This window comes from Bradysia coprophila, unplaced genomic scaffold, assembly GCF_014529535.1.
Source record: "Bradysia coprophila strain Holo2 unplaced genomic scaffold, BU_Bcop_v1 contig_297, whole genome shotgun sequence".
NCBI lineage: Eukaryota > Metazoa > Arthropoda > Insecta > Diptera > Sciaridae > Bradysia > Bradysia coprophila.
In genome coordinates, this window is record NW_023503555.1 from 339578 (window position 1) to 366247 (window position 26670).

General features: G+C 34.9%; 1 protein-coding gene and 1 long non-coding RNA gene across 2 annotated transcripts in view; one reads left to right on the forward strand and one right to left on the reverse strand.

The window, feature by feature from the left end:
• Positions 1–26670, forward strand: part of LOC119079153 — an 85131-nt gene that overhangs the window by 23959 nt on the left and 34502 nt on the right. The gene's annotated exons all lie outside the window — the stretch shown is intronic.
• On the reverse strand, positions 5587–18601 carry LOC119079154. Its single transcript, XR_005088118.1, has 3 exons — positions 18565–18601; positions 5792–5794; positions 5587–5597 (listed from the first exon to the last, which is right to left on the reverse strand). It is a non-coding gene; the product is annotated as an uncharacterized LOC119079154 (long non-coding RNA).

Below are 26670 nucleotides of genomic sequence, written 5' to 3' on the forward strand. Positions count from 1 at the left end.
ATCTCGTTTTTAATGTGGATAATAATTAATTAGAAACTTTATTCAAAATTTAATGGCAACAATATTTTCGCATTGTTCTCTAGGGAGCGCGAAAATGTTTGACTATTAACCAACCAAATTATTATTGTCAAGTTTTGCATAATAAATTAAATTTTAATGAACATGTCCAATTAGCGCAGTAATAAGTGCAATGAACAGTAGCTTCGAACAAATAGCGAATAAATTTTCATTTTATTGAGTTTATAAATTGGTATATTTCAACCTTTAATGTTTGTTTATCAGCAGTAAATTGTATGATTCACATCATTGGATGCATAACGCAGGGTTTCACAGCAAATATTTCGGTTGATTAAAAATAGGGGATATCAGCACCAGATATTTGAATTAACTGGATCCAGACGGATGGTATCAGACATTTTATGCCTTGAAATGTTATTAAAACTTTCTCGCTCTAAGTCTAATTGTACAGATAGAAATATGTAACCAGATTTAAATCTTCTAGGGATTAATAGTGCGCAAACTAATCCTTTATTGGAATTAAAATTTAATCCCTCAAGACCTACTTTCATTACATTTTGACAACTAAGTACTTCCGTGTAGTGGAGCATTTTCTTTTTTATTTAAAATGAGAAATGTTTGAATGTAGACCATTGTTCATGTCCTTGATGAGATTTGAACCCGTGACCTACAGCACACTGAGCCATTGCGTTATTAATCCTGTTGCAGTTTTTTTTCGAACCGTTGTTATAGAGAAAAAATCTCAGTGGGATTAAAGAACTTATTACGACCGTCCCTTACAAATCGAAAGTAATACCCCACAGACCTAAATTTTAAAATCAAATTTTTGTCTTTGTAGTTATTTTAGGCAATTTCGCATGGTATGTAGAGCTACAGCAAGCGAAACCGTAATTCTTGGAGCGTCTGTCTTCGACCTAACGATTTTTCCGATTTTTCCGAATTCCTTGGTACATTCTTCGAATCTGTTACTTCTTTTGTTATTTTCAACTCAAAATCTATTACTTCGTTGAATTTAAACAAGCGTTTTGCGATTCAGAAAAATCGTTGATTCTTTACGTTTCGCTACTATGCCTGCTAGAGTATCTACTCTTGCCGATAAATCCCAATCCACAATTCATAGAACCGGAATTAGAACGTATAACAAATTCACACTGCAGATAATGAAATGAATTGTTACGAGTCATCACACAGTCGTGACAATAAAGCGATTCCATTAATTAAACGCGTGAAATGAGATGAGAGAAAAGCGATATTATAGGTCAACACTCGAAAGATGCAATTTAAAATGCAATTTAAATTCCGAACCTTTTCCCATTCTTCACACCATTTTTTTCAATTTAGATAGGCAAACAAAAAGTCCGTTAATTTTATTAAATTATACCTTTTGTGTGGCTGTGTGTTAAAAGAACTGATTATGATGCACTTAAAAGATCAGACGCCAATGATAGTTTGTTTGGTGTGTTGTTTCTCTGTTTATTAAATTATTATTCTTGGTGCATTATAGCATCTAAAATCCGTTTGCCAGAGCGGCCTGTTTAGCATATTATAACGCATTAGCGAGTAATTTTGGTGGCAAAAATTCTTCATTTTTCTGGTTAACTTTATCTGAACCGCAAACTTTAAAATTTAATTAGAGGTAGACGGTAAACAAAGAATCGTTTACAAAGAGAGCTTTTCTTCGAAACTTGCGCGAAAGTTTTGGTTCATATTAAGCACTTGAATAATTTAAATTCTATTCGCTGGGAAATTGCTTTTTGGAATAGCTCGGTTTGTTGTTTCCACTTAATATATTTCACTTCATCTTCCACTTCGGCACAATATCGTTACCTCAGTAACGGGGGGAGCAATTTAATGGCATGTTTACCCGTTTATTTAATTAAGCGTCATAAATGTGTGTGGAAATATCAAATTTAGTTCGGAACAATAAATTTCGCAAATTTTATTATGTTTCCATGCTATATTGTCTAATAAATATTGTCTGCAGCTCGGATAATTGGAGGAAAACAAAGCTAATTCTGAAATTAGACTCTAAACGAGAGCCTGACTTCTCGTCAAAGCATCTTAATTAAAGAACGGATCAAATGACTTTTCTTGGAAATGTCGGATTTCTAACGGCACAAACGCGAAATATTTTTTAATTGGATCAAGGGAGGGTTCAAGAACTACGTTAGAATTTTTCCTCGTTTTTCGATCCCCTCTCATTCCTTGCTTAGATATTTTTTATGCAAAAGAACTTTTTGGAGCTGGGGCTATTATTGGACCATTAACTTAAAGTTACCAAATTTTACCGAAATTTACCGAATATTTATTGGAATTCGGTAGATTTTTTTGGTGAATTTCGGAAAATGTTGATAAGTTTTTGGTAAATTTCGGTGTTCGATAATTAAATTTAGCAATAATAGGCGCTGATATGTAGTGACTGTTTTCGTAGGCCCCCTCAAAGGCATTACTTTCCATATTGCGAATATCAGTGGTCTTCTTTCATGGCGATTGTAAAATGCCATTCTTTCCCATTCTTCTTCTTGCTGTATCATCGGCTGAATCAGATGTACAAATCTTATAGATTGAAATGTCTTCTAAATGTCTGAGACTCACTCGAAGCAAATTTTCTTCATTAAATTACCTTTCTAACTGAAGTGACATCATCATCATCACAAAACATTTCAATTATTACTAGATGATGATGAGATGTGATGACTTAAACTATAACGAAATATAATTCGAAATGTTAACTGAACATTTTGTAAACAGGGCATTGTGTGTCTGTGTGGCATTTATCGATTTTTTTTTTTGAATTGAAATGATTTTTTAGAACAATGGAACTGAGTGCATGCCAAGTTTATGTTAAATGCAAATTTTGTATCTCACAATTTTTCTGTTTTGTTTATTTAGCCCGTGCCCCAGTCGTGGTGTGGCTTCATATAAATTTCGAATTATTTGCATATTTGAGATAATTTACATTTGGAGATTATTTCCTTTTTTTAGAAAACATTTTGTTTTTAGGTCATTGGAACTCAATGGTCGAGTATGTGAGTTAATTTTAACGACTCGCAGCACAAAGTATAGTTATTTGTATGTCAAATCAAAATAAAGTGTAGGAGTTGTTACGAAAAAAAAGAAGAAAAACAGTCAGAGAAGGTTTGGATGTGTAACTATATGAATCGCCATATGAATATACGGTGCAGTCAGTCAGTCGGCCGGCGCCCTACAATCATAGATGATTATGTTGAAGGTTGATTTTTTTTTTAAATATTTTTTTATGTAAAAATAAATTACTGCAATGCTCGAACCTCGAACGAAAAGCGATCGATGGAATTTTAAATTTTACGAGACACTAATAGAACGAAATTGCAACAATAAATTTTCTAACTCTACTACTAATCCGACACCTTCGAGTGTGCATTAATTTATCAGAGCTACAACAACACGAAAGAAACAAAATATTTGGTTTGAGTGCATTTCATAAAAAAGCAACCAGCATAAGTATCGAGTTCAATGTAATTTTATTGCAGAGCTGCTATATTTAGACGGCAGTTACGATGAAAATTTATTACTCATTAATCGGATTGTAATTAGCATAAAAGTCAAATAAATTAATATGAATTAAGACACATAGTAAGTCCTAAGTGCTATGTATAAGCTCTTTTTCACAGTTCATGCAACGAAATGGGTTCATTTCATTCGTCTTTGTACATTATCAATGAAAAGAAAAATTTGCTATTGCATGATATGGTGAATACTTTACATGATTCTGCGACGAAAACCGTCAATTTCATCAATGAATCATTTTTTGGCTGCCCTCAGCATGTCAAATCGGAACAACAAACTTAACCGCAACAACTCGAATTTTTGACGTAAGGACAGAACTCCTTTTGACGTAAATATCTATTTTTGTGACTCATCATTAATCTTATAAATGAACAAGAGTGAAATGAGTGGTTCGGACAACTTTGGATCCAAGGGGTCGTACACAAATGACGTCACGCTTCGTCACGGGAGGGTACTTTTAGGAAATAGTGACTAGAAAATTTTGACTCCTTTTGCGTAGCGAAGGATAGTTTGGCAAAAAATAATCGATAAAATAGCATGACGTCATTTGTTACGGCCCAAGAACCTGAACAGAATTAAGGGGTAAAAAGTAAGAGGTAAGTTCACCGCAGTAGAAATAAATAAAGCCGCTGTAGGCACACTTTTCAAATTATTTAAGTTTTTAATGATGGAATAAAGGCACTGCATTTAATCAGCGATGATCTCTGGCTAATTTGCTCTGATCTATATAAAAATGTAATTTAAAACAAATGAAGTAGCAGATTTCATTGAAAATATTTAAATCGAAACAATTCACAGATTCCCTATAATAAAGCAATCTCGCGTGGTCTTGTAAAATGATAATTTGATTTTGTAAAATCACGATGGCGCTAGATTCCTTGATACCCAAAACTCACGATTAAATTGAAATGCCGGTTTTTCGGTCCGAATAATGCAAAAAATTATTCTCTTAATAATTCGACCGAATGAGCAAAACGAATTTTATTCGATTTTCAATTAAATAGTTGAACTGCATAAATAGACAGCGTGATCTCACATTCTATAACTCAAAATATTGCATTTTATGAATCACTTGTAAATGAGTGATTTTTCCGAATCATTTCTGACCAGAATATTGTGCGCGCCAGTGATTTGAGTTTAGATTAATTTCAAGTGGCGCCAGATCCCTTATGGTCTAATTTATGCGTTTTTGATGTGATGCGTTCGTGATAATTTTTTTATTTAATTTTTTTTCTTCACTATTATTATGGTGATTATGTTGGGAACAATACGGGTGGCCAAGTGCATGTAGCATTTAAATAGAAATAAACAGATCGCTCAAATAAAAATAAAAATAATGAAAAAAAAACTCTTAGAAAACAATACGTGTTACCCTCCGTTTTAAACAGCCATACGTAACATTGTGGCATGGAATATTGTATACAACAAGATCGTTAACATAGAACTGGTTGTATATGGTGTGTAGATAGGAGTATAATGGGAAAAAGCATGAATGACTCTAATTGAAACATTTTTGAATCAAAATTTTTGTCATAAAAAATATCAACAGGAAACTCATAATCCCATTTAATGACTTAATTGTATGACAGCATTTCTTTACACCAAATGGTGTACATTGTTAACAAATTGCTCGCTAGTTTTCAGGACAAACTGGTTTTTTTTAAATGTTTAATTAATATTTAAGAAGATAACGGCAGCGTATAATGACAGAATGTAAATTCAATTAGCTGTGTAGAGGTATTTAGTGGAGTGAGCCTTGTTTGGAACAATAAATTTTATGTTAAACATGTTGTCTGCTCTGTAGGGTATTTCTTTGTTTATTAAAGATTATGATGTTAGGATTATCAATTGTTTATCACACTTAGACGTTTAAAGTGTCACTGATGAGTCTCTACGCTATGGCATACAATTGCCTGTCTGTCATAATGTATTTTCAGTAAAAAGATGTTCACCGCTTCCCCTTTATAAACAGGAGTTGTCATGTTACTAGTAAATCTAGTACTTCTTTGTTTGATCGTTTACGTTTGGTGCTTTTACTTTTTCTATATAAGCGGCTGGAGTTCATCTTTTATTTTTATTGTGTTTGTCGATAACAGATGACTGGATACCCGTTTCAAATTTTCCTGAATCTTGCTGAATTAACGTTTGCAACAAATCTTGGTACAATTAGATTTTAAACATTTTTTTAAAGCAATCAGGAGCGCGCATCCAACCAAAAATCTACTTCCTCAATTCGGGTTCATTAAAGGGTTCATTTTAATTTAGAGGACATCCTCGAACTAATAGGGTAACCTCGGAGTTCTGATGGCTCCGCAACTCAGCTTCAAAGCCCACATCGACAACAAGATAGCAAAGGCATATTCGATGTTGGGGCTCCTAAAGAGGATCTGCGCGGATCTCAAGTCTTTGTCCAGCATTTTCAATGCACATGTTAGATCCCATCTTGAATATGCTGCAGTAGGGTGGACTCCTTCGTCACAATCGCATAGCGACCGTATCGAATCGGTTCAAAAGAAATTCGTTATGTTCGCTTTAAGGCGATCGGTCAGGCGCGACAGTCAGTATCGACTCCCACCGTATGATGACCGACGTAAAATTTTGGATTTAGAATTCGTCGAACGCAGAGCCGAATTTTCTTCCTCTACGGTGAGCTGAATCGCAGAATTGACGCTTCGATACTTACTACAATGTTTGAATCGCAACGCTACACACCTGAGCATGCGTGCGGCCTCCTTCGGATTGATACTTTTCGAGTTCCCTACCATAGAACCGACTATGGTTTTCACTAACCCGTATCCTCCATTTGCAGAGAATTCGAAAATGTGGCTCATGTCTATAACAGCAGTAGCTCTCGCTCAGATTTTCGTTTGAGGATCAGATCCATCACGTGACGACGAATTACGCGGTCAACTATCAGTTAATTCGTAAACTAACTTTATTGTATGTCTTTGTCAGCATAGTTTATAATTTTGTAAGTTGTTAAACCAATTGACAAATAAATGTTTGAAAAAAAAAACAGGTCAGAACCGACTCCTTTTATTTTACTTGCAAATCTCTTTCATGCACACATTTTTGTTAATTTTTTTCTTTCAATGCTCGCAACTGGCAAGGGGCTCGTAATTTACATGTTTACACTATTTCTCAATGATTCAGATCTGTGAAAGGTTTAGAAAATAAGTCTTTTGAGGGGGATAGTGAGATAGTTCGTTTCTGCTGTTGTAGTAGACAAGGACGGAAAAGTTAAAAAGTACAGTTTTCGCGTGAAGTTTTTCGATCCAAGGTGAAGCCGAGGTTAACAGCTACTCGAAATAGTGACTTCTCATTTTTCAAATTTTCCGAGTTACGAACTAGGTTTTACATGCTGAAGGCACCGAAATGCTTCATTGATGAAATGAATGAATGGACTGAATGATTACACTGATTACAAATTTGTCGCTTTTGAATTTTAAGTCTTTTCGTTTACCGGTCAGCAGTGTCTAATGTAATCTGATGATCATGAAGTTAAAGTGGAGCAGAGCATTAAATAACAATTTCGAAGCCGTACATCAAAAACAATTGCCTGGGATATTTTTCCTTTTAAAATAAAAATTTGGTTGAACAAGAATGAATAATCCATTTGGTTTATCTTTGCTTCCTTTTCTTCTACCTAAATCCGGTGAATCTGTTTTCAACGTCTTCACTCAAAAGTGATTTAGTAAAACTCTCGTACATATATCAAAAATACAGGTAAGGGAAATTACTTTCACCCAGGGACTATTTTTGGGGAAAAATTTGCTAACGTTTTTACAAAATTTCGAATTGTTTCCAAAAATTTGTCTAAAAATAAAATTTGGGAAAATTAGGAAAATAATGGGAAAACTTGAGAAAGTACTGGAAAACGTTTTCCCAAAAAAGAGTCCCTGCTTCTACCCTATATCAAACTACCCGGACTGTCTCAAACCTTGACAGGTGAGACGAAATATGAATTCGAAAGTGACAAAGAAGTTGGATTCAAATATATGAAATTTCATGCACTTTTATCATGAACGCCTTCTTTCGACTACCAACACAAAATATAAAAAATTTCGAATGTGATTGGAGGATGTGAATAATTTTAATCTCAATATGCAGTATCGATGATACAGTTTTTTTGTTAATCGGAAATATTTCACATTTTGTTTAATTACATCGAAACGTTCAATTTCCTGCCTAAATTCCAATGAATATTTAATTTTAAAACAAAAAACAACATTCAATCCGATGAGCCTGGTGTTTTATTTACGCGCTGTGCAGCTTTACAAAACAAATCTATTAAGTAGTTGCACATAAAATGCATCCACACAGTATACATTGTACGTACAGTATATACACTGTATGTTCAATCTATCTCTATTATATCCGTAAACCAAAATTTGTAATTATTCAAAGTGATTCATTAAATATTGACTTTAGTTTAACATTTGTTTTCGGTGTATAAAACGAATTGACCGATTGATTTCGAGTGCTTTGTGTCTCTGTGTGTGTGTGTGTGCACTTTGTACACAATTTAATCCAGTCCAAAAACCGATAACCCTTTTTCCGAGCCGTGGTTTATGTAAACTTTTGTTTTGTCGTCGTTAAATATTTGATCGAATTTGAAATGGAAATTACATACAGTCGATCCAACCGAAACTGGAATTTCGGTCTTCCAGTCGGAATACGCGCCGTATGATTTTGGTGAAATATATGTTTGACGAACCGCAAAAAATCAATTAATTTTAGCTTTTGTGACAACAATGTGAGGAGTAGCATAGCATCAAACTGATAAGACCGGGAATTCATTTGAAATTGATTTTATTGTACACAACCCATTTCGAACCTTGCTAGAGCGCATATTGTACTCCTTGAGGCCTCGGAATTCAGAATGGGAAATGAACCGCATCATTTTAATTAAAAACCATCCGCCAATTCAGACCAATACAATACGCATCAATCGGAAGAGACATGAACGGTATTAAGTAATTAATGGGGAATATATTGGAGAAATTTTCATGTGAATGTTTCATTAAACATGAGTTATCTGTAGAGTTGATGTATGTCGTGTACCTGTACGCTGTACAGGTATATGAGTTTATGTTGTTTTCCACTTTAATTTGCAAATAACGAATATTTGCTTTGCAATTCATTTTTGAGTACCAAACCATGTTATGCGAATACATAGGTTCGATTGCATTCAACCCTAAGTGCACACCAATATTACAGTAACGTCGATTTTTTTTGTTTTATCCACTTTTAATAAATTAATAACGCGATGGTGGGACCATTTTCCCCGACTGATACTCTGGAAGTGAGAATTTAATTATTCGTTTTTCCTCTTAATTTTCACTTCATTATAATGAGTCAATTAATTCAGTCGGAACGAATGTAAATTATGAATGATGAATAATAAAGGCCATGAATTTGAATGGGTCGATAATTTATGAAGTACAAATTTTGTCTAATGAAGTCATTCATTAACTCCACATCTGAAGGAAAAGTGGAAAATCTTTCGGAGCAGCCAGTTCTTAACCAAATTTAAATCCCTTCACGATACCCGAATGGTCGACAAGCCAGTAAACTAATTCTAATCTATTGGCGGCTAGCGAGTTTCTATAATACTCTTCATTTGAACCATAATGCACGCACATGCTCGTGCACCTTGTAGAAAAACAAAAGAATTTTCTCTGAATTTTCAACCTGACCACCTGAATCTGATTTTCAGTTGTAACACAGATGTCCAGCATGTCATACGTATCGAGCAGTTACTTTTTTTTGGTAATACATTTTCTCATATTTTCTTGAAACTTTCGGGCAGTATGAAAATGGACCGCGCATTCTCCAATATTTTCCTTTAAAAAAAATTTTTGGTAAAATTTAGGAAAGCGTTTTCTCAAAAATAGTTCCTGGTATTGAGTCTGTTACTTTTCTTTATTAAGAGGCACCGGTACTTAGCTAAAATTGTAGCCGACATTTGTGTGCCTCGTATTTCATCTTTGATATCTTTCCATCAGAATCCTTTTTCGGAAATGTACAACCGCAATTCCGACCACGAATGTGTTAGCTTTCAACAGAAAATACATTTGGTTGTAGTCGTTTGACCAGCTCTGAGAAAAGTGAACAGTTTAACGAAATTTACATAAACTGCTCACGTTTCTCAGAGCCGGACAAACTGCTACAACCAAATGTATTTCCTGTTGAAATCTACCACATTCGTGGTCGGAATTGCGGTCGTACATTTTTCAAAAAGGATTCTGATGGAAAGATATCATCAAAAGTAAACTAAAGTCCAGTATTCAAAAATCGCCCTAATGTATGCTTTTCAGCAACGCACCGATGCCTCTTAAAGTTTCGTCAACGTATCGTTGCAAAATCTTTTACTTCAATTTTTTTAAGGCCAGGTAAAAGCGCCTTACATCGCATGTAAACATTGCTATATGATATTAAACATTTCATGGTCCATCGCTTTATTCTTGTCCTCACTGTCGATAACAGATATCACCGCCGCTTTGTTATCAGAGCGAAATAGTTATTAGAGGCGTTAAATAAATATTATCATATGACTTAACCAAGACAAATTTCATAAAAAAAAGCCTGTCGAACATGGAAGTTTCTATCCAGTAGTGTGACATGAACTATTGAGATAAAAAGAAATTTCTTCTACATTTCCACAAATAGAAGTTTACCGCTTCTCCCTTATCTAACTTTGATAACCATCTAAAGACTGGCTTCTTAGAGTGGGCTGGGCAATACCACTCTTTGTTTACTTGGTCTTAGTTAGGTGACAAACGTGATTCAGTTAACTTATAATGTTACGTAGGCATCACTTTGTAGTTTCTTAAATACTCGCTTTTTATTGTTTTTTTTTTTTTTTTTTTTGACATGGAAAAAGGGGTTTGGTGCATGGAACAAAAAATGGCTCTACGTAATATCAGTTTACCAATTATACGACAAATCTGACATCTGATAGTTTCGAACAATGTTTTTTTGTTCACTTCTCTGTCGCTCTTTCTTTTAGTAATTTTTCTACCTTAATTTCTTCACACCTTCAGTGGAGAATTTTAGTTGTATTGGAAAATCAAATAGCGGAAATTCGAAACTTTTTCATTGAAAGTTAAAATGAAAAGTGGTTATTGCACTCAATCAATCTCCTTTCGTTCTTTCGTTTCTCTTCTTTTTCCTTTGCAAAAGTTCGAACCGATGAAAAACCTGCATCCTTTGGGAATCAATAAAACATATTTCCAGTTCGAGATCTCAATGCCTTCGAGCTAAAAATAAAATACAAAATGTTGTCAACTTGTGCGACATAAAGCGATAAGAAACTAACAATCAACCAGACGTTGTTGTATACAGCATTGTAATGGTTTTATGCTCAGTGAACTTTATTTGTTTTATGACAGGGAATACACTTTGAACACTTTATATCTGTTGATCAGTTGATTTTCGCATTTAATGATGTTAAGGATTTAAACATTACACGAGTGACAAACACATTGAAAGTTAAATAATAGAAGCTGTAGCTTTCGGCATTAATGTCTATGTTTAACAACAACAACAACAACAGAATTAAATTGATTTCCAGAACAAAATTTTTGTTGTTGATTCCCAGTCTCGGGATGGTCTTAGTGGGTCATCGAGCCGAGTTCAAACGGCTCTTTCAGAGATGGTCAACCGTTAATAAGCCGGTCCGACCAGAAAAGCTTTTTACTTTTTAGTATGAATGACGGGCAATGAAGGTCATTTTACAAATTGTCTACATACGACGCCCGAATGGGTTTCCTCAGCCATTCCGACCCTGTTGATGATCAGCTTTTTTAAGTTAAGTCAGCAGATCAAAGTTTATCACTACGATACATTGAGCAAACGATGTATGAACGCCTGTACAGAAGTGTAGCAGATGTACCACTCCAGCACAGATCTTTGCTGAGCATTTTATGTATTTGTATCCTTAATAATTCAATATGAATATTTAGTATTGATGACATATCCCATGTGCAACGATAAATTCACATTAAAATTCAATTTTATTGTTTGATCAAAGAATCAAAGAAATTTTAGATTTTGAATAATTTTGACATTTCCTGGTGTCAAAGGACATTAATTTCATCAATGTCATATCCGTTCGCGTATGAGTAGAAGAACCAATAAGATGGTATGCCACGAAGTGTGAAAATGATGCAATACATGGTTAAAAATGTAATGAACGAGCCATCAGAACAGTCGGAGCGTTAACTGTTATCAATCAGTCTGTTAACTGTTATCAATAACGACGACAAAAATAATGACAAGCTCTTGGTAATATGGTCCTTTATATTTTAAAATACATGTTAAAACAATTGAAGTACAAGATTTGAAATCAACAGATGGAAGTAATAGACCCGACCCATACTGGTCATATGCCGTCTGTAACAGGTTAAAAAAAATCGAAGAAGCGATGCAGAGAACCGACTTCGGTGAATTTTCACACATAATTTCCGTTCTGCAAAGTGATTTCCTACAAAATGTTGTCTGTACGATAATATATTAAAAAGCAATATAAGCGGATTTCAGTCCCGTACGAAGGAGTCGTGGCTGTACGTCTTAATGTACCGCTCGTGACACATGGAATTCGAAGTAGAGAATTAAATCAAACTTTTTGTGTATGCATAAATAGATGGCAAGTCCACAGAAAATAGGGCAACAGTAGTGTCATTTTTAAGGGTTTGTATGGCTTTCCTTCAAGTTTAACTTTCGCAGTATTGAACAAGGTGGGCAAAAAGGGAAATCCGAGTTAGTCATTCCATTGTTAGTGATTCAGTGTTCAAGCTCTTCGGGAAAGACCACAGGGTTCTATTCGAATGTGCACGGTCAAGGTCAAACTCTGTAACTCACAATCGGCAATTTTTGAAAAATTGATTTGCCCAAGTTTTGTAAAAGATTATTGGGCAAATTTTAGCGGAAAATCTGTGTAATTTTTGGGAGATCTTTTGCTAAAAACGTTTTGGGCAAATTGTCAAATTTTGGAAAATATGACTTGCCGTGATCGTCTAGAGCACTAGTTTAAGTTGCCTACAAGACTGCAAGGTTTTTCCATATACATCGACAACATTTCAATACATTTTCATATTTTTTTAAAAATTAAACGGGTATATGAGGTCGTACGGGTCTTTTCGCAACGCTTTCGTACGATCTATTCTCGGTGTTTATAAACACAAATCAAATTGACATATTTTCAGTTTTTTTCTTCAGTTTTTATCCATAAACTAAATGTGGTTTTCACGACATTATTTATGTTTAATGCCTTGGCATCCAAATAAATCAATCATTTTTTGTGTATATTTTTAAAATAAAATAAACAAATAAATTTTGCCTCTCTTCCAACTCTTTAAAGTTTATTACGCTGATTTTGTACATATTTACAATATTTTGAATTCTGCAATTATCCAATTAACATACCACCAACATATATTAAATATTAACTGATAAAATGGACTAAACTTTCACAGAAAATTTATTATTTTTCGTTAAAATATTTATACATTTTACAAATTATATTCGGGGGCACAGCCAGTGCAAACAATAAATAAATATTACGTGCGGTAATTATGATGATCATATATATATTCGAAAAAGTTACCATGGCAAATTTTCATTTCCCTTTGCATTTGCAAACACTCAATCAATAAATTTTTATTACAAAAAGTCATAAATCAGACGAGATAATTTTATGATTTCATAACTGAGACTAATTGCAAGAAATTGCGTTGTGCTTCTTGAAAATTGCATAACCGATGACGGGACTAAATTGCACTTTCAGCTAAGATGATCAATGTGTTATAAGAAGAAGTTAGACACAGTTGGCGATTGATGTAACGATTGATTAAGTTGTTACATCAATGTCCGTAAAGTCCGTTGAGACAATCAAAAACAGTGTCCATTGTAATTAGGTGAGGATTAAAAATGCAACAATTATTATTTTACTAGCGGTCCCATACGAAAGTTGACCATCAAATAGCAATTTACCCTCTGCGAAAGGATCCATTCCATATGGACAATTTTCGATAATTTTTATTAATTTTCCTATGTGGAAATCAACTTTTGTATGGGGTAGTAGTAAACCAGAATACATTGAATGCCGCCGACCTAAGGCGAGACAGTTACCGAAGCTTGTTACTTGTGAGTTTGCCTTAATCACAAAATTATTACCTCATGTAATGAATTACTTTCGCAGCATCCAATGTGACCTACTATTTCTAACAAGAGAGTCAGTAGCAAGTTTTTTTTAAGGATTCTAGTGCCTATGAATTTACTACATCGAAGCCTGGATGAAAATGCTTAGAAACTGTTCATTATGATTCCTCGTTAAATCTATTACTTCATTTGTTTTAAGTATTTCGTAATATTTGATGCAAAGTCTTCTACTTCATTAGATTTAACATATGTTTTACCAATGACATAATGACAACATTGACTATTATGTCATCACTAACTTTTGTCGTTCCTATTGATAACATATGATTAGTCAGTTAAGTCGATGGAGTCTTTTCTTTATACATCAAAATTTCAACCTGGCGATATATTTAGGTTGTGTGACGGTGCTTTATGAATTAACTGATGGCTTGTAGGTCGAGAAAAGAAAAACAAGAACAGTAAGGACACTATGTCACTGAATCATCTGGAAAACATAGAGATAACTCATATCTGAATTTCACCAACGCCACCTGTAGATGAAATAGGAGTTAAATGGTGAAAATTACCGGATTTTTCAAGGCTGTATGTAATCTTTGGGCAGGTCACACAGATCGGCATTTTATTAGATACACGAAAACACACATTTTCCATACAAATAAATTTAACAATGTGTCGAATGTGTTCTGTATGTCGTGGTGAATTTTTATTATGGAACTTGACCTCCCCAAAATTTACAGTTTAGGTTTTTTGGGTTAATAATTGGGGTAATTGACAAACGATTTATGAGAAAATAAAATGGAATAAAAATGTGTGGGAAGCGATTTTGTCTAGTTGTTTCTTCCTCAGTACTTGTAGGCACACATAAAAGCTCCTACATAATAGCAATGGATCCGTTAAGTACAATAAATCTCTTCATTTCAATTTAATAACTTCACTTTAACATTTCTCGTTATTATGTCAATTGGAAATATTCCAAATAGGTTTTTTTGTGAAATATAAACTTTTGCTGACCCGGTGACTGATACTTAAAATAAATCCGAGAAACGTTTTTCTTCAGATCTCGCGCATGAGATGAACATTGTTGATGAGTAACAACGTTTTTATATTTATTTCGAATTTATTTCGACGGTTTGTCTATTTTGCATCAAACAGTGTGTCAGTCGGAGCGCGCATTTCGTCTCGAGATTAATGTAAAATTGGTTGCTGTAGTACACACTAGTATGCGAGAGGCGAATTCATGAATAATATTTGTGTCGGCATCGAACCGCACGCATATAAAAATGTAATTTCTGTTGTGAATTGAATTGAATGTTCAATCGAGAATTTTTGTACGTCTCATCATTTTCTAGATGTTGTTATGATTATATTCATAAACATTTTTATTTGATAATTAAATTTCATGTTCACCAATATGTAGGTTAAATCGATATTGGTTATGGTCTGAGAACAAATTTTATGAAGAAAAAAAATTCAAATAAATTAAATAATCGTGAATCGCGCGTTGCAACTCTGTTCACCGGAATAGCTGTTTAAATTCACAAATTATTGCCAGCCAATCAATTCGTCTTTTTTTGTTCCTTTCGTGAGTTAATTTTCGTTCATTAAATATTTATTTTAAAATGCAGAAAATGAAATGTTTCAACAAAAGCTTCCATTCATGCTGACATATCTCTTTAATCAAGAATATAACGTACCACGTAATTAAATGTCGTAAAATCAATTTTTTTTATAGAAAAAGAAACATTAAAGTAAATAGACGCGACAATGTACCTACAGTGTACCGGATACACAATACACATTCCCAGTGTTGTCTTTAGCTTTTGATCGCCAGAGGAACACTGTACTTCTGGTCGTTTTCCGGTTTAAGCTTTAGGCTCTTATCTTTCATTTGTTAGGAAATAATTTTAGAAGGGGTTTGGGGGTTTCGCTGGAATACACATCCAGGGATTCCACGCACTCACTTTTCTCACTTTTTACAACTAATTTCAACATGTGAAAAAGTGAGCAACTATTTGCTCGATTTCTCACTTTTTCAACTATTTTCAGTCCGTTCACTCACGTTTTTCAAAACAAATTAAAACAGGTTGGAAACCATGTTAGATTTGAGAAATTTCGCCTGCGGCGCTCGAAACTCTCCTCTTTTTTCTAGTCTTGTACATTATCATTTAGAAATGTTACCTCTGGAGTTAGTGTACGCAGAAACTTTGCGTCGACTCCAATCTACTTTTTGATTCCACCACGAGCTTGTGCCATTGCTTGAGTCGTTCAAACAGAACGCACGCTTATTTTGGTGGAGGGATCTGATCAGAGCTTCAAGGCTGTCAGGTGAGTTACAGGTAACCTGCAACTTTCATACAAATTTTCCTGGACTCTCCAGGCTTCAGATCAGGTTTGCATTAAGTCTCAATGAAACAAACGTCAAATGAAAACAGCAGACACAAGAACAAGAGTTTAATGTTGAGCTCGAAAATAGTTAGTTTATTGAAATACTGATGATCACACGCAACCTCCATTCAAGTTCCGTAGCGCCGTAATTGTTCTATCAATTTCCAACAGAAATGTTTATTTTTTATGCATATCGGGTCCACAATGCCAACAGAAATCGGCACAAAAAATGAGGTTCTGCTTTTCAGTCAATTTTATCTGCCGATTTCTTTTGAACGTTACAAATTTTTCTCAAGCCTTCCTGACTGAGTCATAGGAAATTTAAGAAGTAAGATGGAGGTAACGGATGTCCTCAATGTCCTACACATCTAAGTTTACGACAACATGCCGAAACCTGCATTCTTTCTGAATTTACAACCATTTTCTGACAAGCAATTCATGATGATTCGAAAAGTGCTGATGTGACGCAACAAAGTTCTAGTTGAGTTTGACGAATTTTAATTTTTAGAAACTTAATTGTGGAATAACTTTGGATTCGCGTAAAAACAGGGTACAAATTTCCCGAAAACTCACTTTTTTACCTACTTTTATATCAGAAAATCAACTATTCTAGCAACTATTTTCGTGACTTATGCTCACTTTTCGACTTTTTCACTTTAAATTCTCCGTGGAATCCCTGCACATCCGATAAAAGACAAACAGTGCTAAATGATAATCAAAATATTTTAGAAAGATTAATAAAGAAATATCAATACGAGCCATCTGAGACAGATCAGACAGATCAGTCAAGACAAATGCGGTATTTATGTAGCAAAGTAACTTGACTTAACTTGACTTACTTATTTATATAGCAAAGTGAATGCCAAAAGTAATGAAGTACAAGAACAGACAAAAGCATTTAGATGATCAGTAGAAGTAAAAGTTCGACACTGGTAATATTTTTGTCTTTATTGAATTCATCTACGGTAGACACCATATTAGCAGCTTATAGTAGTTATTATGTATTTTAGCAGTTATTGGTAACAAATATTTCAAATTAAAAGTTGACTTTTTTGGGAATTGAACCGGGGACCTCTAGATCATGAGAAAAAGATCTTTCTAATGTTGCAGTACAGTAGTGTTGGTTGACATTTCTTATTGTTGAAGCGTACTTTAAAAGCCATATACGTGTGTGGCGCATAAGTTACGCATAGAACGTTATAAAGTATCGCACAGAGCCGGTGTACAGAGCCGGAGGCGTGCTACATAATCCAAATCGTCAAAACAAACATTTTGGGCAGAGGTGCATGTGCATACGCTATTTTACTCAACAAAGAGAAAAATCAACAAAACAAGAATCGACAAAACGAAGTAACGTATGTGTTACCTCCCTAGACGCATACTGCGTTGAGTAATATATATTATGCACCTGTTGCCAAAATTGGTATTTTGACGTGTAGGACATTATTGCCCTAGCCGAAGGCGTGGGCCATAATGCCTACACGTCAAAATAACAGTTCGGCAATAGGTGCATATCATATTTTATATGTCGAGATCAGATATATCGAGATAAACAAAAACTCCCTAGAGGGATAAGCTCGAGATTATCGTTCTAGACAGATAAATAATTATATGTCGTTTTTTAACATAATTGAATTTAAGTCGACTTGATGGCAAGATAGTTAGATTATCAAAATGCTTATAATCAATTTCAGATAATTCCAACTTAAACAACTTTCTGATATGATTACGAAATAAAACTACTTCACAAAAGATGAATAAGAAACATAAATAAATCTGATCCAAATTCAATGTTTAAGACCAACATCCACTATATACGTTAAACGTACGTTATGTGCGTTTAGAGGTGTGCGCCGCCGAGTTTTTAGCCGGCGGCGCGGCTGAGCCGAGTAAATGGAGACGCCGCCGCTGATACAAAAATTTCAGCCAGCCGCCGACCGCCGCCGATGCTTTTCGTCGGCTTGAAAAATTTGAATTTTAAATTTTATTAAATGTTAGAATTATCAGCTGCACAATAGATGAATAGATTTTAATGATTTAAAAAGCTATCACTCTCAAGATTTTTCTGATTTTCTTAATAAGAGACTGTTTTTTACGTATACCTATCGTATCATACTATGAAATTCATAGAGTATACTTTGTTCCGAAAGGGCTCTCACTTATAGAGCTACTGTGCGATGGTCTTTCTAAAAACAATTTTTGACTACGGAAGGCAGAGGGATTCTTTTGAAAAACAGGGTACCGAAATCGTACGCATTTTCTAGTGGAATTTTGCATATGTACCTAGAAAGGACTTCGACCCTAGAAACCAAAACCACTTTCAAAAAAATTCTTCGAAGTTTGTGTGGCTAGCGGGAGATCATCAAAAAAAAAAACGAAAACTTGCACTTTTCTCACAAAAATTTCTCCAGTCACACGAGCTGTACAGTGCGGGATGTCATTAGAAACCTCGAGAAACTTCTGTAAGAACAATGTAAGTTCTCAGTCATTTTCGGTTGAAAACTTCAGCTGTACATATTGCAGTGTGGACGAATTAAAACCCAATAAGTCTCTATTCGGCTCAATAGTACATGTGATTACCTTTCTAATGACCCCCCACATGACACTGTACGCTCGTGTAACTGGAGAATTTTTGTAAGAAAAGTTTATCTAGGGACCAAGATCTATCGATCCATATAACTGCGATAAAATACTTCCGATTTCGGCACACGGACTTTCAGAAAAATTACTCTCAATGCGTTTTGCGAATGCGAATGTGAGTCTTTATAAGTAACTGATGGGAGGATATTCAGGTTCTACAAAAAAAAACAGAAAATGGAAAAAGTACATAATTCACTCGTAGTCAGTATCAGTAATCAGTAAAAAAAAAGAAAATTTAAATTTCCTATAAAATGGATCGGCGCGCTGCGGCTGAGCCGAGCCGCCGATGAAAACCTGTTATGGCTGGCCGCCGCCGGAACCACTACACTCGACTAGCCGCCGCCGAAAATTTTCGCTCGGCGCACACCTCTATGTGCGTTTAATTTCCGTCCCACCCGTAAGTTATTCACATTCCACGTACATCACTACAATACGTAGCACATGAATGTTCAAATCTGACAATCGAAATACGTATCTACGTTGTCAACGTGTCCCACGTCACTATCGCTCCAGTTACGAGCAGCGGCGACAGAAATGAGGAACTAGCTGTAGCTGTTTTCAAGTCCGGATTTCTATATAGTATATAACGTACGTAGAACTACATGTTATGTTTTGAACAGGATTCTTATCATCTATCGTTGTGTTGCTGCATCTAGTGAGCAAAACAACCCCATTTACTAACTAGTTAGCAAAATAGCTATTACTAAACAAGTGTAAAAAAGATGAAAAGTCTAGTTTTTGTGTGAATTTTATGTATCCGAGGCAAATTCGAGAAAACGTGAAAACATTTTTATTCCAAGTTATGTAATGGATTTTATCGCATACGCGGTGTGATTCCCCGAAAAAATTATTCACCTAGGATATATAAACAAACATTATACTTCTGTAAATTGTCAAAGTGTCATTCACATATCTTGTTGTCTCGTTTTCGCTTATGCGATAAAAAAGAATATGCACGTATGACAAGCCGTCTCGGCAAGCCTCGACCGCTTTGTCATACGTGCATAATATTTATTACATGCTTGGGCGTCGAAGAAATACACGAATTTATTAAAAGTACGATTTTCAACGCTGCTACATGCGTAAATTACATTATTTTTAATGAATACTCTTCCAGTAATCTAAGATCTCCATGGGGTAATAATCGACTGTTGTTTGATACAAAATCTAGCACTTGGTTAGTTTTAACATATATTCTACAAAAGTTAACTGGTCATTGTTGCTCATTGTTATAGGTCACCAAACTTCACTTATTTTGAAAGGTATCATTTCTATCAGTTAAATTATTCACATAACGACTGCGGTACGCCCAGTGGTCTGTACTCCAATTATTATGTGCATTACTGCAAGATATTCTCATATGGATTCTGCTTCATTCCCCATTTCATTTATCGAATAATCGTACGATTCGTGTAATTAACCGAGATAATCACATTAAAATGATAGAGAATGGGACAATGTACCGCAATAATTAAAATATATTCTAATATGCACTTAGCATCCCGAAAGCAATAAATACGAAAATTACGAAAATTAATGAAGTGCAACGTACCGTGACGGAATTAATAATTTAAAAGGTAACTACACAGACCGTCCTGTTTAAAGTGTAAACAACTCAAATATTAGTTTTTGATTCATTTAAAATTTCAAAGTACGTTTCACGGCAATTACATTTTGAGTAGAACTGTATAAAGTGCTCGCAGTCATTTGTGTACAAACTTCTGTAATATTGGCAATTAATTGAGATCTAGTCGTAGACGGTATTGGGATGGGATGGCGTTCTTTCAAGTCATTTTACATGCAACAATTTTTTTTTGTTTCACAATTTGTAATTGGAGAAGAGAATCAAAGAGGAAACAAAAGGATTTTTGCATAATGTGCAAAATTTGCAAGCTTTCAAAGTCTCTGTTGCATAAATCGTTGTCTGAATCTAGAGCCTAATAAAGTTCTTTGCACTCGATGCTATGGAAAAAGCTATTTACGCACTGTAGTACAAAAAAATTATTTTTTGTGTTCTCTTAAACGTATACGACGAATTACTACATAAGCATCAAATTACACTCATGACCTGACCTACAGCATTTCTGGTTGATATATATTACAAATATTGGTTTTCATAGATTTTTATCAACAATAAAAGAGAGATGATTGATGACCAACCCACATCAAAAATATGTAAAGGTAGAGAGTCCTTATAGTAGATTTAATTTATAATCATCGGTTTGCATCACATGGAAATAAAATTACTTGATGTGAACGAATTCAATTTATTTCCACCATCTCCACCTATAACATAAAAATCTCATTCGTCATTGCCGTATATGAAGCGGCAAAGCATCGTAATATATACATAATAAATGGCTCCATTTCACACTGACACCGGTTATATCGAATTATCTACACCTTTCCAGTTAATTACATCCATCTTAATACATATATTTCATCATCATACGTTGCATGTTAGTTGCCGACTCACACATCATAATTTTTAGTTCGCCAATATTTCTATCAAATTCTTGATGAAATTTGATATTTGAGTCAACGTAAATGGGAAGAGAAAATGCTGAATATTCTGCGAGGTAGATAATGTTGTTAATTTCACTTGTTGGCTCTGTGAACTTTATTTTGCGAGTGACACAAATTTAATGTTTTAGGCTGGTGCAAAGTATGGGAGCTGGTAAATTTGCTCTTTCTTTTGTAAGATTTTTGGACACTTTTAGAAGCGTCGTGCCAAGGGAAAATTCTTTCTTTTAATTAGACTGTCCAATCTAATCTAACCATAAGCTAAAGACGGCCAATTGTCACACTAGTGCGCTAATTTATTTTCGTTAATGCATTATATTAGATTCGTCAGGTTGGGATGGATCGTTCCCAGACCATGAGACACAGGTCGTATGACTCTTTGTTTCAATTTCTGGTACATCATGTAAATCAATTAAACTTCCCAGTCCCTTCCAAAGCTTCCCAGTCCCTTCCAAAGCTTCCAAGTCCCTTCCAGGACCTTTCAAATATAGTAAATCCTAGCTTGAATACGTCAATTGGTCGAATGACATCACCTATCATTTTTTATCAAGACGCAGTACTTTGGCCATTCACAGTTGATATAAAGACCTATTTACTCTCCGAGACCATAGCTACAATTTGGATCGTTTCTGATCCACATCTTCATCATATGCTTGTGCAGACCACAATGCCAACTTCTTGCTTCCACTACAATCCTTATGCGACACCAGCATATGCTGAGTAGGTTTTTGACCCACTTGTTATCGGGCTGGTTCGTCCACAATCTGGCACACTCATCGGTCTTTTTGTTACCCTTAACTCAAGAATGTCCGGGTTTGTAACTAAGTTCTAGCTGTTTTATAGTTTCCTGTAGTTCTCTCACAAGTTTTAAGAATAGGTTGGGTTTTCCTTGACCGTGGAAACAATGAATAAGGGTTTGGGTTTTCCTTGATTTTCCGGTCGACAAATAAAAAACTTTGTTTTTTATGGACGTTTCGCGATTTTCTTTTCGCATCATCATCATCATCCATAGAAAAAACACTAAACTTAGTTTATAATTCGCATTAATCTAACAGGGTTTCGGTACTTACGAATAATACATCTCAATCGAATTAATTAATTTTTCAAAAACACTAACACAAGTTTTAATGTAGGAACAGGTGTCATGAGAATCTCTTTCTGAACAAATGACGGCATTTTTGCCTTGTACCTCCCATCAGTGCTACTAATGCGTTAACGTACTAATTAATGTATGTACAGCCAATAATCATTCTCTCGTAGATATTTGCGACACACACTAAAGAAAATGTAATTCCTAACGTAGACAAAAAGGGTTTTTAAACGAATTGGATTCCAGAACTCGCCTTCGGCCCTATAGGTAGAGAACGTCTTAATGTCTTCAAGATATAAATCTAGTACTTCAATGATGAGAATACATCGAATAAAGAAAATGTTAATAAAAAGAAACATTTTGGCAAAATATTTCTAATAACAAATTGGATAAGATTAGTTAACAAAACAAATTTTTTTCGCTGATCAATCACATTATTCCGCGAAGCGTAACACATAAAACAGTTAAAATAAAACGAACATCGCGGCAATTTTGCATGATATAATCTCTTCGAAGAGATTAAGAGCTTTTGCGGTATACTATCGTGAGATAAATAAAATGTAATTTATAAAATGTAAGGATATACCTACCTACCTACCTAAACAGCCTGACCACCACACCGTGTGTATTCGTTTACTTTATTTATGCCAGACGAAACGGCTTCTTCTTTTGCCTTTTTCACATGATAATATTGGTTCCATATGGAGTAAAATGTATGGTTGGAATGGTATATGGTATGTGTACAGTGGAACATGTACAATTTAGTTGACTATAACTTAGTATTCTCTCGACTCTTTACGAGGGTATAATGAACCTTTCTGAATAATTTACATTTTTTGTTCGTTCCTTTTCTGTGGAAACGAATTCTTTCATTTCATTCATTGTGTACACGTTTCTGGTTCACTTTTTTATTCTGTGAAATTAAAGGAAATGCGAATTGTTTGTTTTATATTGTCCGAACAATACAAATTCGGAAGGTTGCGGAAAAAAAAGTCGTAAAAATGATGGCTAATGCTTACGATAATTGTTTAGTGTAATTACGGATTTCCTTTCATTGCCATTGAATTAAGTGGACTACTCGGAACAAACCATGCTAATTGCTACTAAATAATGTAATCGATGGATATGTTTCAATTGAGATTGGACTGGATAAACAGGATTTCTTTCCCGTTATGCAATAATTAAGCAGTTGTGGAAGGTCTGACTTCTTACATAACGAAATTATTACTTGCTTAGGGTGTGATTACTCATGGGGTGTAATACGTGAAATTAGATTTAGAGACCTTAACTTATCATCTGGGTGGCAAACGTCCAAGTGAGAAACATTTCCCAATATACTAGACAGAGCTGGCCAGGCTGCTCATCCGTTTGTTAAAAATCGAAGTAGGAAGTTAACTTTTCCCAAAATACTCTAGATGCAGGGCCTGGATTTTTAGTTGAAATTCCTACATTGACGCCTCTTTAGATTAAATCTTTCGTTTTGGCGCCCCATGCCACTCAAAACTCAATAATGAGGGATTCGGAACAGTCAGACGCATAACAGGTAGGAACTGTAACAGGTCTATTACTCCTAACTCTTTTTATTCTCGAGAACTAATTGCTCCCGATGATTATGTTTCAGTTCCTTTACAACCCCATAATCAGGGCCGGTTTAGAATTTGTATCTAGGTGTTTCGTGCTTCAAAATGTTTTCAATGTCCCACTTTCTCGGCGCCCTTCATTCTCCCTGCGTACTGTGTCTGGCCCACTTTGCCCAAAATCTAATTTGGCCATGTCTATAGTCTCTACCAAGTTTCTCAAAAGACTAATCCAGACAGAAAGTAATTCAATTGAAAATGGTAAACCAAATACTTCAGCCTCGACTTCAGCAAGTTTGCCTTGTATGTGCGAATCGTTTGTTGGTCTGAAAATAAATTACATCACTTCATATTAAACGATAAACCGGATTTCTTACAAAAGGTGTGAAATCGAAGAAAAGGATAAAAGAGGGAACAGAACAAGACAAGCCTTTTACACTCAATTTTGTTAAAGTGCTTGCCTACTGGCAATTAACGTTAAGTGATTTCAAGTTGAGGTGATTGCTTAAGTTGCACTGCAAATTGAAATCAAATCGGTTGTACTTGTGTTATATTTCTATAGACACACATTATACAGAATGAGATGCACTACAAATAACTGATATGAATTGTTAACTTTCATCCAATTAGTCAGAATATTTCACATTTAATGGGTACAAGTATCACAAATTTACAAATATGCGGATTAAGTACCACAGACGCTGGATGCATGCATATTAGACGTATATTATAAGCGTTGTAATGCATCACAAGATTTATTTGTAAAAGAAAAATGTTTAATCGATGTGTATGCATTTCCATTCACATTAATTTAGCTTAATGCAGATGGAAACGAAAATATTTAAATGATTTAACTGAACAACAAAGTAACATCCATTTCAAAGCATCGCTAAAAGACATCTTCCTTAGAGGTGTGCACCGCCGATTTTACGCCGGCGCGCCACCGATTTTGTGCTAAAATTTCGTCGCGCCGCCGCCGAAAAATAATAGCTAACGCCGCCGCCGCCGATTGTATTTTCGTCGCGCCGAAATATTTATACGTTTATTGAAATTGAAGAGTGCAAAGTATGAGAGATCACATTGAAATTTGGAAATAAAATTTTTTGCTGTACACGCCCTAATGAGATTCGAACCCGAGACCTCTTGCGTATGAAGCAAGCGGTCAACGATCTGAACCACCGGACTTAGTTCGGCAAAAAATTTTATTTCCAAATTTCAATCATACTTTGCACTCTTCAATTTCAAAAATTAGTCTAACGGTCGGTGTGTCCGAAGCAATACAACATCCAAAATAATTTATACGTTTAGTGCTTTCAGCCATTTTAATGGGCGGCAATATAAACTTAAATAGAAAAATCTATACAAAAGTGTGTGCCTAAGTACAAAGTTTTAGCAAATGTTTATCTCTCTTAATTTATAAGTCAGGTTTCTATATGCTGCTATGTTTCTATATGCGTAGAAAGGAGTTTTTTGTTAAAAAATTTTTGTTGGAACTTTGGGTTTTTCTTCTTACTTGCACTGTACGACGGTGATTTTGTTTCTGATGCTACGATAACGTATCCTATTTCCATCAGTAGATGGCAAGTGTTTTATGCACATTTTTAAATACTAGTCCAAATAAAAAGTTTGCTGTTGTCCATTTATCGATGGATACAACTGAGGATGGTCAGATCACGCTGGCCTGGGACCGCCATCGATACCCGAGGTCGAAACAGCATTTGTCTTTTCTGTATCCTCACTTAACGTGAACCCTTGGGTACTATTACTCTATTTTCTTTGCAATGGAATGAAGCGCGGCAGACGGCTGACGACGTTTCTCTTATTGTCTGATTGATTGTCTGTTGATGCAGATAAGAGGAAGAAGAAAGAGAACAAAATTCAGTGAATCAGTCAAAAATGGGTGGCAAACTTAAGACCTTATGTGGAATTTGGGTGGAAAATGGCGCAAATCACATATTTCAGGAATTTATAAAGTGGAAAATCTTTCCGGTTTCAAGTTTTTTCGTCAAAAGACGAGACACGGGTATCTTTATTTTCAATTTTTAGCTGCTTTATGTAAAAAAGTTGGGAAAAAAAATCATTTTGGCGTAGTCTATACACTTATTACTTATAAATTTAAGTTTATCTAAATCTCTTATTTGCGAAAACCTTCTACTACGATCTTACTACTACATCGAAGATGGACTAAAGGCAACGGGAGCGGTTATTGTTCAAATCGAAAGATAATAGTAGTGAATTTGCGTAAATGACACTAAATTATAAGTTGGAAATGAGAAACCTGCAGAACATCTAGTATAAGTTGACTTACAGCTTATATGTCATTTACGCAAACTCACTAATCATTCTTGGATTCATTAAATTAGATGTTTTTAAAATAATAGGTCAGTGATTCTACAAAATATTCAAAATATAAAAGGTGAGATACGTCTCAGTTGATTACCCTTGTATAAGTGATACTTCAGATCGCAAGATAGTAAGAATTCAGTGTGCGGAAAAAGGATTGCGCACGCTTTTTCAAATGTTTTTGCATTATTTTCGAAAGTTTAGATTTTTTGGAAATTTATCGGCGCGCCGATCGGCGCACCGCCGCCGACTATAAATTTCTCCCGGCGCGCCGCCGCCGATTCCTTATCAGTCGGCGCACCGCCGCCGACTATTTTAAGATCGGCGCACACCTCTAATCTTCCTTCCATATCATTTCAGTAAAATAATCTGCAATGCTAT